Here is a 14,129-nt window from a genome sequence, read left to right as displayed (position 1 = left end):
TCATAACAATAATTTGAACTGTCCTTCTCTGTTATATCAAAATTTTTTTCTTAAATTCTCTCTTCTCTGACAATATTAATATAGCTGCTTGCTTTCTGCTAGCCTTAGCCTGGAATCTTTAGCAATCCTTCATTTTCAACTTTTCTCTATAACTATTAATATAATTTAGTGAATCATTTGCAAAAATGCATATGGTTGAATTCATTTCAATAAACCTCTTTACTTTTCACAATGGAAATTTAACACATTCAGATTTACTATATTTACTGATTCTTAGACTCATACCTACTGTCTTAATTTATGTTCTATCAGTCATATTTGTTTCTTATGTTTTCTAACTTTTCTGTATTTATTCTATGAGCTCCATGTCTAAGATATAAGATAGTCATATGCATTCAGTTTATTTTTTCTAGTGCTTATTTTTGATTCACTGAGTCCCCTCCTGACTTCTTTTTTTATGGGAATATAAGTGCCTTACAATGTTGTGTTAGTTTATGCTGTAGAGTGAGATGAATCAACCACATGCATACATTTATTCATTTCCTCCTGAGCCTCCCTCCCACCCCAACCCCAATCCACACCTCTAGGTCACCACAGAGCACCAAGCTGAGCTCCTTGTGCTTTATAACATGTTCCCACTAGCTATCTCTTTTACACACTAGTGTGTGTGTGTGTGTGTGTGTTTGTGCATGCGTGCATGTGTGTGTATATATGTTAATGCCAATCTCCCAATTTGTCCCACTTCCCCTCCAAACCCCTCTGGGTCCAGATTTCCATTCTCTTAATCTGTCTCTATTCCTATCTCAGAAATAGGTAATCAAGATGAAAAGACAACCCTCAGAATGGCACAAAATATTTGCAAACAAAGCAACAAAGGATAAACCTCCAAAATATACAAACAGCTCATGGAGCTCAAGATCAAAAAAGCAAACAACCCAATCGAAAAATGGTGCAGGGGAAGACCTAAATAGACATCTTTCCCCACTGACTTATAAATATTTCTTGTACTTCCTTTTCCTTAACCTCTTAGAGATGGGTGATTTTCAAATATTTTTCAAGCCTAGTCCTTCATTCCCCAGGGTTCCGTTCTCTGAGTTTCCATATCATTTCATTTCTCATTGGCTGTACAGTCAAGGCAAAAGTTTAGTTTTTTAATTCTGGGGTGGTCACAGTACATGAGGAGCAGAAATGGGAACCACAGATGTTACAACTGGTATCAAAAATATTAAATATCTTTTTACTCAAGAGTTTAAGCCAATTTGGAAAAAACAAAACAAAACAAAACTGTTGTGATCGATCATGTGTCCTGGGTACAGCACAGAGAAGAACTTCCCAAATGCTTTCAATTTAGCATTTAAGTTTTGCTAAATGTTTGCCCTTTAACTGCAGTCTTCCACAACCTCTATTTTTAAGCAACATATATAGCAAGTACAAATTTTTTAGCAGCATTTTTTGCTGACTTTCATCCAGTTTCTGGAGAAGTACCTAGGCGATAGCCAGAGCTTCAAAAAAATGATTTAATAAATAAAGTAAAAGTTTTAAAAATACTAAAAACTAGCGAAACTTAAGTAATTTTTACATATTAAGGAAGAAAGCAGATGTTAACTGTGATATCCCAGCATGAAATGCATGATTTCTTTGAGGTATATTTAATGTGATTAATGCAAATAGAAATATAACTAGTGGGGCTCTACTTATTTCTCTGTATTTATCATATAGATTAAGAAAAATGAAATTATCTGAATGAAATTGATTATATATGCTCCCTCTGCTTTTTATGTTACAGAAGACTTTCCCCTGACACAGAGGAAAGTTAAAAATGCTGAAAAACTAGCATCCTTTTTGATAATGATAATGTAGTTTTTCCACCATGCCCTTAAGTGTCTTGATAAACTATAGTTTCCATAATATTGTGAAAGTTAAATGCCTGTTTAAACATGCTATATTTTTCCCCTGATATTCTTATTTATAGGATTTTAAATAGAACACACAATCCTACATTGGGTCTGACTTAGTACTGAAGGCAAAAGAAGAGGGAAGCAGAGGATGAAATGGTTGCATAGGATCACCAACTCAATGAACATGAGTTTGAGCAAGCTCCAGGAGACAGCGAAGGACAGAGGAGCCTGGCATGCTGCAATCCATGGAGTCACAAACAGTTGGACACGACTTAGCCACTGAACAACAACAACAAGCCTTGATTTACAACAAAACTAAATATGATGTTGAAGGATATTAATAGATTCTTTTAAAGGGCCCTATCATATTTTATTTCAAAGTGTTCTTTCTGTTCTAAGATTTTCAGCTTAATGTTAAGGATCCTATTCTCTCTTGAACCAGTGTAATCAGGATTTTGCCCACATTACCACTCGAGAACTTTTTATCATGTCTGCCATTGGTTTTCATGTAAATTCAATGAAATCAGTTTTCATCATACTGTCAACAGAATTTGATACAGGAAATCAGCCTTACTATTTTTCACTTGACCTAAAAAACTCAGACTTCCTTGAATGAACCCCTACTTCACTTTTTGCTTCTTCTGGTGTCTTTACTTCTTCCTCTTTTGCCCATCTTCCTAATATGAAAAGGGTCAAAATTTAAGTATGTATTTTCCTTCTCTTCTCAATCTACACACACTCCCAGTATAACAATGAGGAACTCCTTATCTCTAGCATCAACTCGCCCCTCACACTAATCCAATATATCCCATTCAACTATATACTTAATATCTGATGCTATGGATCTAAAAGATATCTCAAATGTCCTGTGTAAAAGCTAAACTGATTGTGCTCAAACTTAGCCAAAGTGGCAACCATTATCATTAATGGCAATATTGTTATTTCATAAATTCAGGTCAAGAACTCTAGAGTCCTTCTAGACAAGTCTTTTTCTCATAGCATCCATTCAGTTGATTAGAAACTCCTGAGAGATCTGTCTTCTGAATATACCCACCGTTTAATCACTTTATCCTACCAAGCCATCTGCTACCAGGACTTCCCAGGTAGCTTAGTGGTAAAGAACCTGCCTGCCAATGCAGGAACGCAAGAGATGTGGGTTCAATCCCTAGGTCAGGAAGATCCTCTGGAGTAGGAAATGGCAGCCTACTCCAGTATTCTTGCCTGGAAAATTCTATGGGCAGAGGCACCTGGAAGACCATAGTCTCTGAGGTTGTAAAGAGTCAGACACAACTGAGTATCTGCTACAAGGACAGGCCAAATCACCATGATATCTCATCTGAATTACCATAAAAGTCTCCTAAATCATGGATGTGTGTCTGCCCATGTTCTCTCTTATTCTTAAATTCTATAATTAGACTGATTCTTTCAAAGTTTAAATTAAGCTATACAACTCCTCTCCTCAAAATCCTGTAATGTGTCTGTATTTAATAAAAGGGAAGGTCAAAAAAGAGTCAAACATGACTTAGCAACCAAACAACAAAAAGAGAAAACATCTGTATGATGGTCTATAAAGCCTTATACAGTCTGATCACCTTGTTACTTCCCTAACTCCATCTACTCCTTCTCAGCCATTGTTCACTCACAATTTGTCAGACTAGCCTCTTGACCAACTTGAAACATGATAGGGCTTTAGCATTAGTTACAAAGCTGAATTCAGTCTCTGTACTCTGACAATCAGAGATGGAGTTTCAGCTTGGGCTCCTTTTTGCATTCTGAGGGCGGGGTGCCTAGGATTTTGAGGGCTCACTCCTTACTGGTGACTTTAAAGTTTAAGAGTGGAAATTAGGTTGAGGGACAGGAAAAGGTGTCAGGTATGTATATCACCCAAGGCTTTTTTTATTTTTTTGTTTTTTATTGGAGCACAGTATAGTTGACTTACAATGTTGTGTTAGTTTCAGATGTACAGCAAAAGTGACTCAGTTACTCAAAATTCTCCTAGCCAGGTTTCAACAATATGTAAACCACGAACTTCCAGATGTTCAAGCTGGATTTAGAAAAGGCAGAGGAATCAGAGATCAAATTGCCAACCACCACTGGATCATCAAAAAATCAAGAGAGTTCCAGAAAAAACATCTACTTCTTCTTTATTGACTATGCCAAAGCCTTTGACTGTGAGGATCACACAAAACTGTGGAAAATTCTTAAAGAGATGGGAATACTGGACCACCTCACCTGCCTCTTGAGAAATCTGTATGCAGTTCAAGAAACAACAGTTAGAAATGGACATGGAACAACACTGGTTCCAAATTGGGAAAGGAGTATGTCAAGGCTGAATAGTGTCACTCTGCTTATTTAACTTATATGCAAGGTACATCATGTGAAAGGCCAGGCTGGATGAAGCACAAACTGGAATCAAGATTGCCAGGAGAAATATCAATAACCTCAGATATGCAGATGACATCATCCTTATAGAAGAAAGCAAAGGGGAGCTGAAGAGCCTCTTGATGAAAGTGAAAGAGAAGAGTGAAAAAGTTAGCTTAAAACTCAACATTCAGAAAACTAAGATCATGGCATCCAGTCCCATCACTTCATGGCAAATAGACAGGGAAACAATGGAAACAGTGAAAGACTTTTTTTTTTTTTTTTTTGCAGGGTGGGGGCTCCAAAATCACTGCAGATGGTAACTGAAGCTATGAAATTCAAAGACACTTGCTCCTTAGAAGAAAAGCTATGACAAACGTAGACAGCATATTAAAAAGCAGAGACATTACTTTGCAAAAACAATCCATCTAGTCAAGGCTATGGTTTTTCCAGTAGTTATGTATGGATGTGAGATTTGGACTACAAAGAAAGCTGAGCGCCGAAGAATTGATGCTTTTGAACTGTGATGTTGGAAAAGACTTTGAGAGTCCCTTTGACAGCAAGGAGATCCAAACAGTCCATCCTAAAAGAAATCAGTCCTGAATATTCATTAGAATGACTAATGCTGAAGCTGAAACTCCAATAATTTGGCCATCTGATGCAAAGAACAGACTCGTTTGAAAAGACCCTGATGCTGGGAAAGACTGAAGGCAAGAGGAGAAGGGGACAACACAGGATGAGATGGTTAGATGGCATCTCCGACTCAATGGACATGAGTTTGAATAAGCTCCAGGAGTTGGTGGTGGACAGGGAAGCCTGGTGTGCCTCAGTCCATGGGGTCGCAAAGATTCGGACATGACTGAGTGACTGAACTGAACAAAACTCTTTTTAGACTCGTTCCCCATAAAGGTCATTACAGAGCACTGACTAGAGTTCCCTGTGGCATACAGTAGGTTCTCATAAGCTATGCAGTTTATATATAGTAGTGTGCACATGTCAGTCCCAACGTCCCAATGCTCTCCTTCCCTCCTCTGCTTGCTTCTCTCTTGGTAACCATACCTTGGTTTTCTGCATCTGTGACTCTACTTCTGATTTGTAAATAAGTTCATTTGTACCACATTTTTTAGATTCCACATATAAATGAGATTATATGGCATTTGTCTTCTTTTGTCTGATTTACTTCACTCATCATGGCAATCTCTAGGTTCAGGGCTCTTTTTAAAGGGACTGTGTTGGGTGGGACAGCCTGGTTCCTTATCTAGGTGTTCTGTCAGTAGTCATGTCATGCAGCTGGCTATATGCTTATTCAAGGTAAATGCCATGAAAATGGATGCCTTAGCAATCAAAAGCTTAATTGTAAGTTATATTACTATTAAAAATGCTAGGCATTTACACCACATTGCCAATGATACAATTCAATTTTTAAACAAAAATAAGCACTTTGGAAAGCTTGTATCAGCATCCCAGCTTCACTGAAAAAACTGATGAAACTGATAGTGACTTGTATATTGTATAATGAAATATGTCAGTATCAGACATAATTACCACCTTCTTAACAGCCAATACATGAAGGTGCAAAATCATGCATATGTGAGAGACCCGTTCAAAGTGAAAGGATCACCAGTGGGTTTTTAACATAAGAGAAAACAAAGAATCTACTGACATCATTACAGATTCCACTTTACAAGCAACTATTACAAAATTAATAGTTATTTAGTGTTGGTGTCATATCAGAGAAATATATCCATCACCAGCTGAAAAGACTGTTAAAACACCCTTGTCTTCCAACTAAACAACTGAATGAAGTGAGCCTATTCTTTTTCTTCAAGGAAAACAATATATCTCAATAGATTGAATGAAGAATCTGATACATAAATCCAGTTATTATCTAATTAGTGAGATAGACAAAGAGCAGATTTTCAAAAATGTAAAACAATGCCACTTTTCTCACTATTTTTATATTTCAGATTTGGAAATTACAGGTCTTTTTATAAAAATATACTAACCTAAAAAAAAAAAAATATACTAACCTGTAAAAGGTTAACTATTGGTACTTAAACATATTTATTCTATCTTTTTGGAATAAGTATATATATATATTCTATAAGTCTACATTAATATCTAATATGGTAAATATCAACAGATATCAACACAGAAGTTTCTTGTGATCTGCAGCCATTTTTAAGAGTGCACAGAAATACCCTCTGCACAGAAATATGTAAATAAATTTTCTTTTCAGAGATAGTATTGTCAATTCCTAATGTGCATTGACTTTTGTAGCTACTCTTTCTTCACTTTCTGAATGAAAATAATATTCCCAAGAGACATTTTTATCTTGACCTCAAAAAAGTATGCTTAATACATCCATGTGTGGTAGAACTATATGTGCCCTGTATTAGAAAATCCACATAAACAATATTCTCTAAATCATCATACATGCCTGAGGATAATGGAAGTACAGTTAGACATGATTTTTCAAAGTTCAGAATTATAAAACATTCTTTTTGCCACAGTTTCACAATAGGTAACGATAAAATATGCTTGGCCTACTGCCCTCCCCCACTCCCCTGCCCCATTGGATCTTGCTCATTGTCTAGGGCAGACAAAATCTTCATAGGGCAGCAAATGGTGTGGATTTTTTAAAAGCATTTTCAGCCAAAATATGATGGTTATAAATGCATGCAGTTCTGTAGTTTGACTAAAATGTTTTTCATACAAAAGAGCAATGAAATTGACCTTTCTGAATATTTTGGCTAAGTTTTATATAAAAAGCCACATATAATTCAGGCCTTAAATTACTGTTAAAAGCTTCAAAATGTGTAGGCTAACTTAAAACAATTATAATTTCATTTATAAGCTGAGCTGTTCAGTCCAATAGGTACTATTCACATGTTCCAATCAATACGGATAAAACACAGAACCAAAAATCAGAAAGTCTATAGATCTGAGAAAGCCATCACTTCATAATATGTTCTTTTCATACCTTCTATTACCTGTTATGAGCAATTTTGTGTGACATTATAGGAATAGAATCAGAAGATTATTGAACTCCCTAGTGAGAAACAGCAGGAATCTTATCTCTGCTATTGTTGATTGCAGCACAGTCTTGAAATTTTGATACAGAAGAAAAGGAATACTAGAATATTTTCCAATATTAGTCTTTCAGTGAAGCATCTTAGAGCAAATAAGCACAGATCCTTTTTATATATTATTTTTCAGGCTACAATGCTTTACACTGCTATTAGCAGAACCTCCGGAAAATAAAATAGCATGTGATTACTTACAGGATGCTTCTGAACAGAGAAAATTAAAAAAACAAAAATAACAACAACAACAAAAAAGGCGCTAGGGTAAAATAACTCATAAGTAAGCTAAACAGAATGTATCAGTTCAGTTGCTCAGTCGTGCCCGACTCTTTGTGACCCCATGGACTGCAGCACAACAGGCTTCCCTGTCCATCACCAACTCTTGGATCTTGCTCAAACTCACGTCCATCGAGGTGATGCCATCCAACCATCTCATCCTCTGTCATCCCCTAATCCCCCTGCCTTCACTCTTTCCCAGCATCAGGGTCTTTTCAAATGAGTCAGTTCTTCACATCAGTTGGACAAAGTACTGTAGTTTCAGCTTCAGCATTAGTCCTTCCAATGAATATTCAGGACTGATTTCCTTTAGGACTGACTGGTTGGATCTCCTTGCAGTCCAAGGGACTCTCAAGAGTCTTCTCCAACACCACAGTTCAAAAACAGAGTATATAGACTCTAGTGACTAGAGGAACAAATGCCTTTGTCAATATATCAGTTTGGGAAAAATTTGGGCAATAAGTATTTGTAATTCTTAGAAGTAAGTCAGATAAGAAAAAAAAAACATTTTAAAGATTATGATCTATATATTTTTTTACTGTGCTCAGTTGCTCAGTCATGGCCGATTCTTTTTTGACCCCATGGGCTGTAGCCTGACAAGCTCCTCTGGTCATGGGATTTCCCAGGCAAGCATACTGGAGTAGGTTGTCATTTCCTTCTCCAAATGATTTTCCTGACCCACATCTCCTGTGTGCATCTTCTGAATTGGCTGGTGGGTTCTTTATCACTTGAGCCACCTGGGAAAGCTCATGTTTTTAATAATCATGTACTACTAAAATACTAATTCTTTGTAGAGATTGTTTTATATATATATATATATATATACACTAATGTGTATACATGAGTGGTATACCCACACACCCCCATCCACCATACATTCCTCTCTAAACACATAAGTTTCTAAAATTAAATATTAAAGTCAGTAACCTCTAATAATTTCAGTGGGGAAAATAAATTTAAAAATTAAATGTTTAATTTTAATCTTCCATTTATTTATTTTATGATGCTCCTTTATTTTACGGCAGTAAATAGAAGAGGTTCATGTAATGTCAATGCTAATAAATATCACAGACCCAAAAATGTCTTGTGATATATATATATATTTTTAACATTACTTCTGGTCACACTCTTCTCACTATCTTACTTAGGATAATTGTATTCTTTATAGTCCAACTCAGATTGTATCTCCTTGAAGCCTACAGAGCAGTAATTTCTTTCAACAATGGAAGTGATATGCCATTTTTGTGTATTTGTCTTGTACATTCATTCATTCATTCAACAATGCCCCTTACATTCTGGGTATTATTGTAGACACTGAGATACAGATTGAACAAAATGCAGATGCTGTACTCAAGGACTTTTCTTTGTACTTTAGGCAAATCATAAACAAGTAACCATTTGGGTCAGCCTGTAAGGGGTATAAGAGGAAAGCAAGCATGGAGTAAGGTGTCTTCTCTCATCTCTTTATGGACTTGTCACACACTTGTCTCACAGTGTTTATAGCTAATATTTCTTTATACAACCTCCAGAATTCCAGTGCTTTTGTGGATTGCTTATATCTATTCACACACATCTGCAATATTTCCTTCCATAGAGAGGCAACAAAGCACTGCTGGGTTCTCTTTATTTCTCCTACAATGGCATATATTCAGTTTAGGATAATGATCCTGCTTAAGCTTAGGTCTGGTCTTTATACCTCACCAGGTAAAGAATCTGCCTGCAACGAAGGAGACCCCAGTTCTACTCCTGGGTGGGAAGATCCCCTGGAGAATGGATAGACTACCCATCCACTATTCATGGGCTTCCCTGGTGGCCCAGACGGAAAAGAATTTGCCCGTAATGCATGTGGGAGTCTTGGGTTTGAACCCTGGATTGGGAAGATCTCCTGGAGAAGGGCGTAGCAACCCACCCCAGTATTGTTGCCTGGAGAATTCCCATGGACAGAGGAGCCTGGCAGCGTACAGTCCACGTGGTCACAAAGAGTCGGACAGGACTGAGTGACTAAGCACAGCACAGCACAAGCTTAGCTCTGTTCTTTCCTCCCCTCTTTTCCTAGGGAGACAGCTTCCACAAAGAGCCGCAGATAGAAAGGTCCTCAACTGTTTCTGTCTGAGTGACTCAGTCCACATCTAGGGTCTCTTATTAGGAAGACCATTAGCCCACGTACATAAGCCACAATCTTAAACATACTCCTCATTATAAACACTATATTTTATTCCCATATGCTTAACTCACTTTTTCTTTTTTTTTTTTTAATTCATTTGAAATCCAGTGAGGAAAAGGGAGGTCATTCAAAGCACCATATTTAAGAACTATATAGACAGGATAGAAAAAAAAAATCTAGAAAAGAATAAACAGAAGAATGAAGAAACCATCAAGGGATTTAAACAATAGCAGTTCATTTGACGGAGAAGGCAATGGCACCCCACTCCAGTACTCTTGCCTGGAAAATCCCATGAACGGAGGAGCCTGGTAGGCTGCAGTCCATGGGGTCGCTAAGAGTCGGACACGACTGAGGGATTTCACTTTCACTTTTCACTTCCATGCATTGGAGAAGGAAATGGCAACCCACTCCAGTGTTCTTGCCTGGAGAATCCCAGGGACCGGGGAGCCTATGGGCTGCCGTCTATGGGGTCGCACAGAGTCGGATACGATTGAAGTGACTTAGCAGCAGCAGCAGCTCATTTGACAAAAGGAGAATCAACCACTGCAATAAACATCTCTGAAATACTGAGTAAAGTGAGGAGATAAAAACTACATACCCGTGGAGCGGCCAACACAGAGTTCCTTTGTGACAGCGGACGGGATGGTTTCAGTGGATGGAGAAGCAGGAAGCTGGCTGGTACAAGATGAAGCGTGAAAGGGTGTGGAGTCTGGGCCAACAGCACATGAGGACGACGGCCTGGTGACCCGGCAGACGCCGGACGGGTCTGTGAGCTGAAAGTGTAACGACGCAGGCGCAAAGCTGTTATCGCGAGACCATTAGCCTGGTGGTTAGAATTCCTCCTGCTCTGCCAGTGGTCAGCCTAGAGGTGGTCCTCTCTGCAAAGCGCGCGAGAAGTGGGCCTGGGCCTTCTTCCTCTGCCCTCCGGGCCCTCATCCGGGGCCAGCGGATGAGCTGGGGGCCCAGGGCAGGCTGAGGACTGTGTCTCACAGAGCTCCGGAGACCCCGCCATGGCTACTGACCGGCCAGATCCAGACCTGGAAGCAGCCGGGAACCTCACCCCCATCCCCGTGGTGGTCCCTGGAGCCCTCAGCAGCTGGAGGGTATCACAGGACCATTAAGGTAAGAGCTTCAACCAGCTTCTGTGTCTCCGTTCAAGTTTCCAAACTTGGTCCAGCATTGATCAGTTGTCCATCCCCAGGAGATGGCCGGAGGTCAGGGTTCAGGTGCAAGGTACATCATTTCCTTCAGAGTCATCTCTGTAGTCAAGACCTCTCTCAAAGAAGGGTGATTGTTGTAAGCTGAAGATTAACCTGATTGTGATTTGCTACAAGTGATGTTTTCCAGTTTAAATGAAAAGCCTGAGGACCAGCCAGTCCCCCTGCGGTGATGGCTGGGTGGGGCCTGGGGACCCTGAGAGTCATTGTATTGTAATGAGATTACCCTTTAGAGAGAATCAGTTTGATGACATATGAGGAAAGGGGTGCAAACCTAAGGAGTGACATTTCAAAGAACAGGAGGGTCTGGGCTGAGAGAACATATGGGAAGAATTGCCTTTTGCTGGAAGAGATGCTTTCTCCATGTTACTAAAAAAGATGGAAAGGTTGGTTTCGATCACATCAGAACTAAGAAGCTCCTCTCTGTCTAATGTCTTAGAAAATGTGTGTAAGACCCCTTGCTGAAAATAGGGAAACAAGCGTAAAAGAGCTAGCCAGAAAAACAAAATAGGATTACTGGGTGTGGACCAGGACCTATTTGAGTTTCCCTTGATTTCTCTGTGATATTCTTTTCAGCTCTGTAGTTTTTGCCAAGGATTCTCCTTAACTCAATGACCTGTCTTCCTGGACTCACATCCTCCATGAATTATCCTCCCCTTCTCCCTAGTTTTACATTTTGCCCTTCATTGTTGTTCAGTCACTAAGTTGTGTCCAACTCTTTGCACCCCCATGGACTGCAGCATGCCAGGTTCCCCTGTCCTTCACCATTTCCCCAAGTTTGCTCCAATTCACATCCATGGAGTCAGTGATGCTATCTAACCATTTCATCCTCTGTAACCCCCTTCTTCTCCTGCCCTCAGTCTCTGCAAGCATCAGGGTCTTTTCCAGTGAGTTGGCTCTTTGCATCAGGTGGCCAAAGTGTTGGAACTTCAGCTTCAGCATCAGTCCTTCCAATGAATATTCAGGGTTGATTTCCTTTGGGATTGACTGGTTTGATCTCCTTGCTGTCCAAGGGACTCTCAGAAGCCTTTTTCAGCACCACAATTTGAAAGCATCAGTTCTTTGGTGTTCGGCCTCCTCTTTAATTTCTGCTTTATCCAGTGCTTCCTTAGAGAAACACCCTACTACCAATGATGCCATTAAATTAGGCACTATATGTGAAAATATTTAGCAGTGTTTCTGACAAACAGTTGCTTAATTCTAGTTAAATATTAGGTTATTTTTCTTTTTTCCTAGAGACATAGTTTCTTTTGAGAGCATACTATTCATATGAAGGAGAGCATCCTTCATACAAATGAAGGATGAATTCTTCAGTACGTGCTATGATGTTTCTTAGACATACAGAAAGACAGTTGCTAATCAATCATATAAAAATTTATTTAGACTGACATCTGCCATATTCCCAATAAAAGCAAAGCCCTTACCTAAACCTATGCAATGTTTTAGTAAATGCTTTCTTTGAAATTCTAGAGCACTAAATCAGAAGGCTTTTACTAAATTAATAACAACTTGTTGAATCAAAGAAGGACTAAGTCAATAAGAAATGAGGGAAGAAATTTATTGATTACCACTTAAAAAATAAAGTTACACTCTAGTTGGCATATATCTTATAGCTGGTCAGTGAGCATATTTCCTTTCCTCCTCCCCATGGCCATACATTCTGGAGCCTAGATGTGATGGAAATGATTCATGTAACTTCCATGTTCCATTAGTAATAGCCAAATGGCTCCTTCATGATCATTTCGCCCACAACAAGCTCGAGGAAGACAAGCATGACAAGCCTGGAATTCACATGTTGAAAATAATGAACTTACAAGGAAAGGTTCTAGGTCCTTGAAGATCCTCTTAGAAGAAATCTACCCAGTGGACAGGACTGTTTCGGACTTCATGTTATTAATAAAAAGATTCAGGTGGTAAGTCCACCATGGTATGGGAGTTTATCTTTTGAGCTGTAAACATCACCTGCATCAGTAGTTCCATATTCTGTCTTTCCTATTTCCCCAAGCTGACATATAGATGCATGTTTGAGAGTGAGCTTCCAACAGGCTTAGAATGACAGCAGCTGAATATCTGAACAATATCTCCTGTAACAATGGCACCGCGGTCTAATATGTCCTGCCGTCCTGCACCTAGACTCCTGTTTGAAGGAAAATTAAATATCTATTATCTTTGAGCCACTGGGTTATGGGAACCCTTTGTTCCAAAGTTTTACCCTACACCCTAAATCAGTAGTGCTCATGGTTTGATTGCATCAGGATTGCCTGTAAGGCATGTTAAAACCTAGATTTCTGTTAATCATAGATGTTAACCCCCAAGTTGAAACAATAGATGGAAATATAGCATTATTTTGTCATAGTTATTGAAATAGATTTATATATAATGAATGAGGCATGAAAGAATATAAAGCTAAACCTTAAAATACAGTTGTGACAAAAAACATACTACACATCAATTACACTTTGAAGAAACAGGGCCTGTGCACTATTATTGAAACACTATCCAGAGTAGCACACTTGGCCTTTCCCTCAACTGTTCTACCTTTTCCGTCTAGATAAATTTCATCAGGAATGATAATGACGTTAGAATCATGGCTTCTTAGTATTTGGATGTAATTATCTTCATTTGACTCGTTGGTCACTTTTATTTGCTTTAAAGCAGTATAAATTTTAAGGAAGTCTGAGAGCCACATGTAAACACATTTTCATGTCAGTGAAACCAAAGCCAAGTTCATAACCTACAGATAATATGTGTAGACTAATATATGGAATAGAGAAAGTACTGAACAAAATGAATCAGGGCATTATTTTTGACCCTGGAATTAAGGGATGAGTCAATTCATGATATTAGGTTTTCTCTCCTCCATTTACAAAATAGCAGCAGTGTTCCTTGTCCTCATCTCACTAAGCTTGTATTGTGTGTGTATGTGCTCAGTCGTGTCTGACTCTTTGTGACCCCATGGACTGTAGCCCACCAAGCTCCTCTCTCCATGAGATATTCCCAGCAAGAATACTGGAGTGGTTGGCATTTTCTTCTTTAAGCTTGAATTGAGTAGGTGGAAATGTAAAGTTCTAAGCAGATATGTTTATCTGGGTAGCCAAGTTCGGTGGCACTAGAGGTAAAGAACCTG

General features: G+C 38.7%; 1 long non-coding RNA gene across 2 annotated transcripts in view; it reads right to left on the bottom strand.

Moving 5' to 3' along the window:
- The window catches only part of LOC122708255, a 150,958-nt gene extending 140,440 nt beyond the window's left edge, over positions 1-10,518 (bottom strand). For both annotated transcript variants that reach the window (XR_006345077.1, XR_006345078.1), the window contains exon 1: positions 10,384-10,518. This is a non-coding gene — a long non-coding RNA (uncharacterized LOC122708255). The remainder of the gene's footprint in view (positions 1-10,383) is intronic.
- Between the last annotated feature and the right edge of the window lie 3,611 nt (positions 10,519-14,129).

Source organism: Cervus elaphus, chromosome 14 (genome assembly GCF_910594005.1).
Source record: "Cervus elaphus chromosome 14, mCerEla1.1, whole genome shotgun sequence".
NCBI lineage: Eukaryota > Metazoa > Chordata > Mammalia > Artiodactyla > Cervidae > Cervus > Cervus elaphus.
The sequence above is the reverse complement of the archived record's forward strand: the minus strand, read 5'-3'. Positions and strand labels throughout refer to the sequence as shown.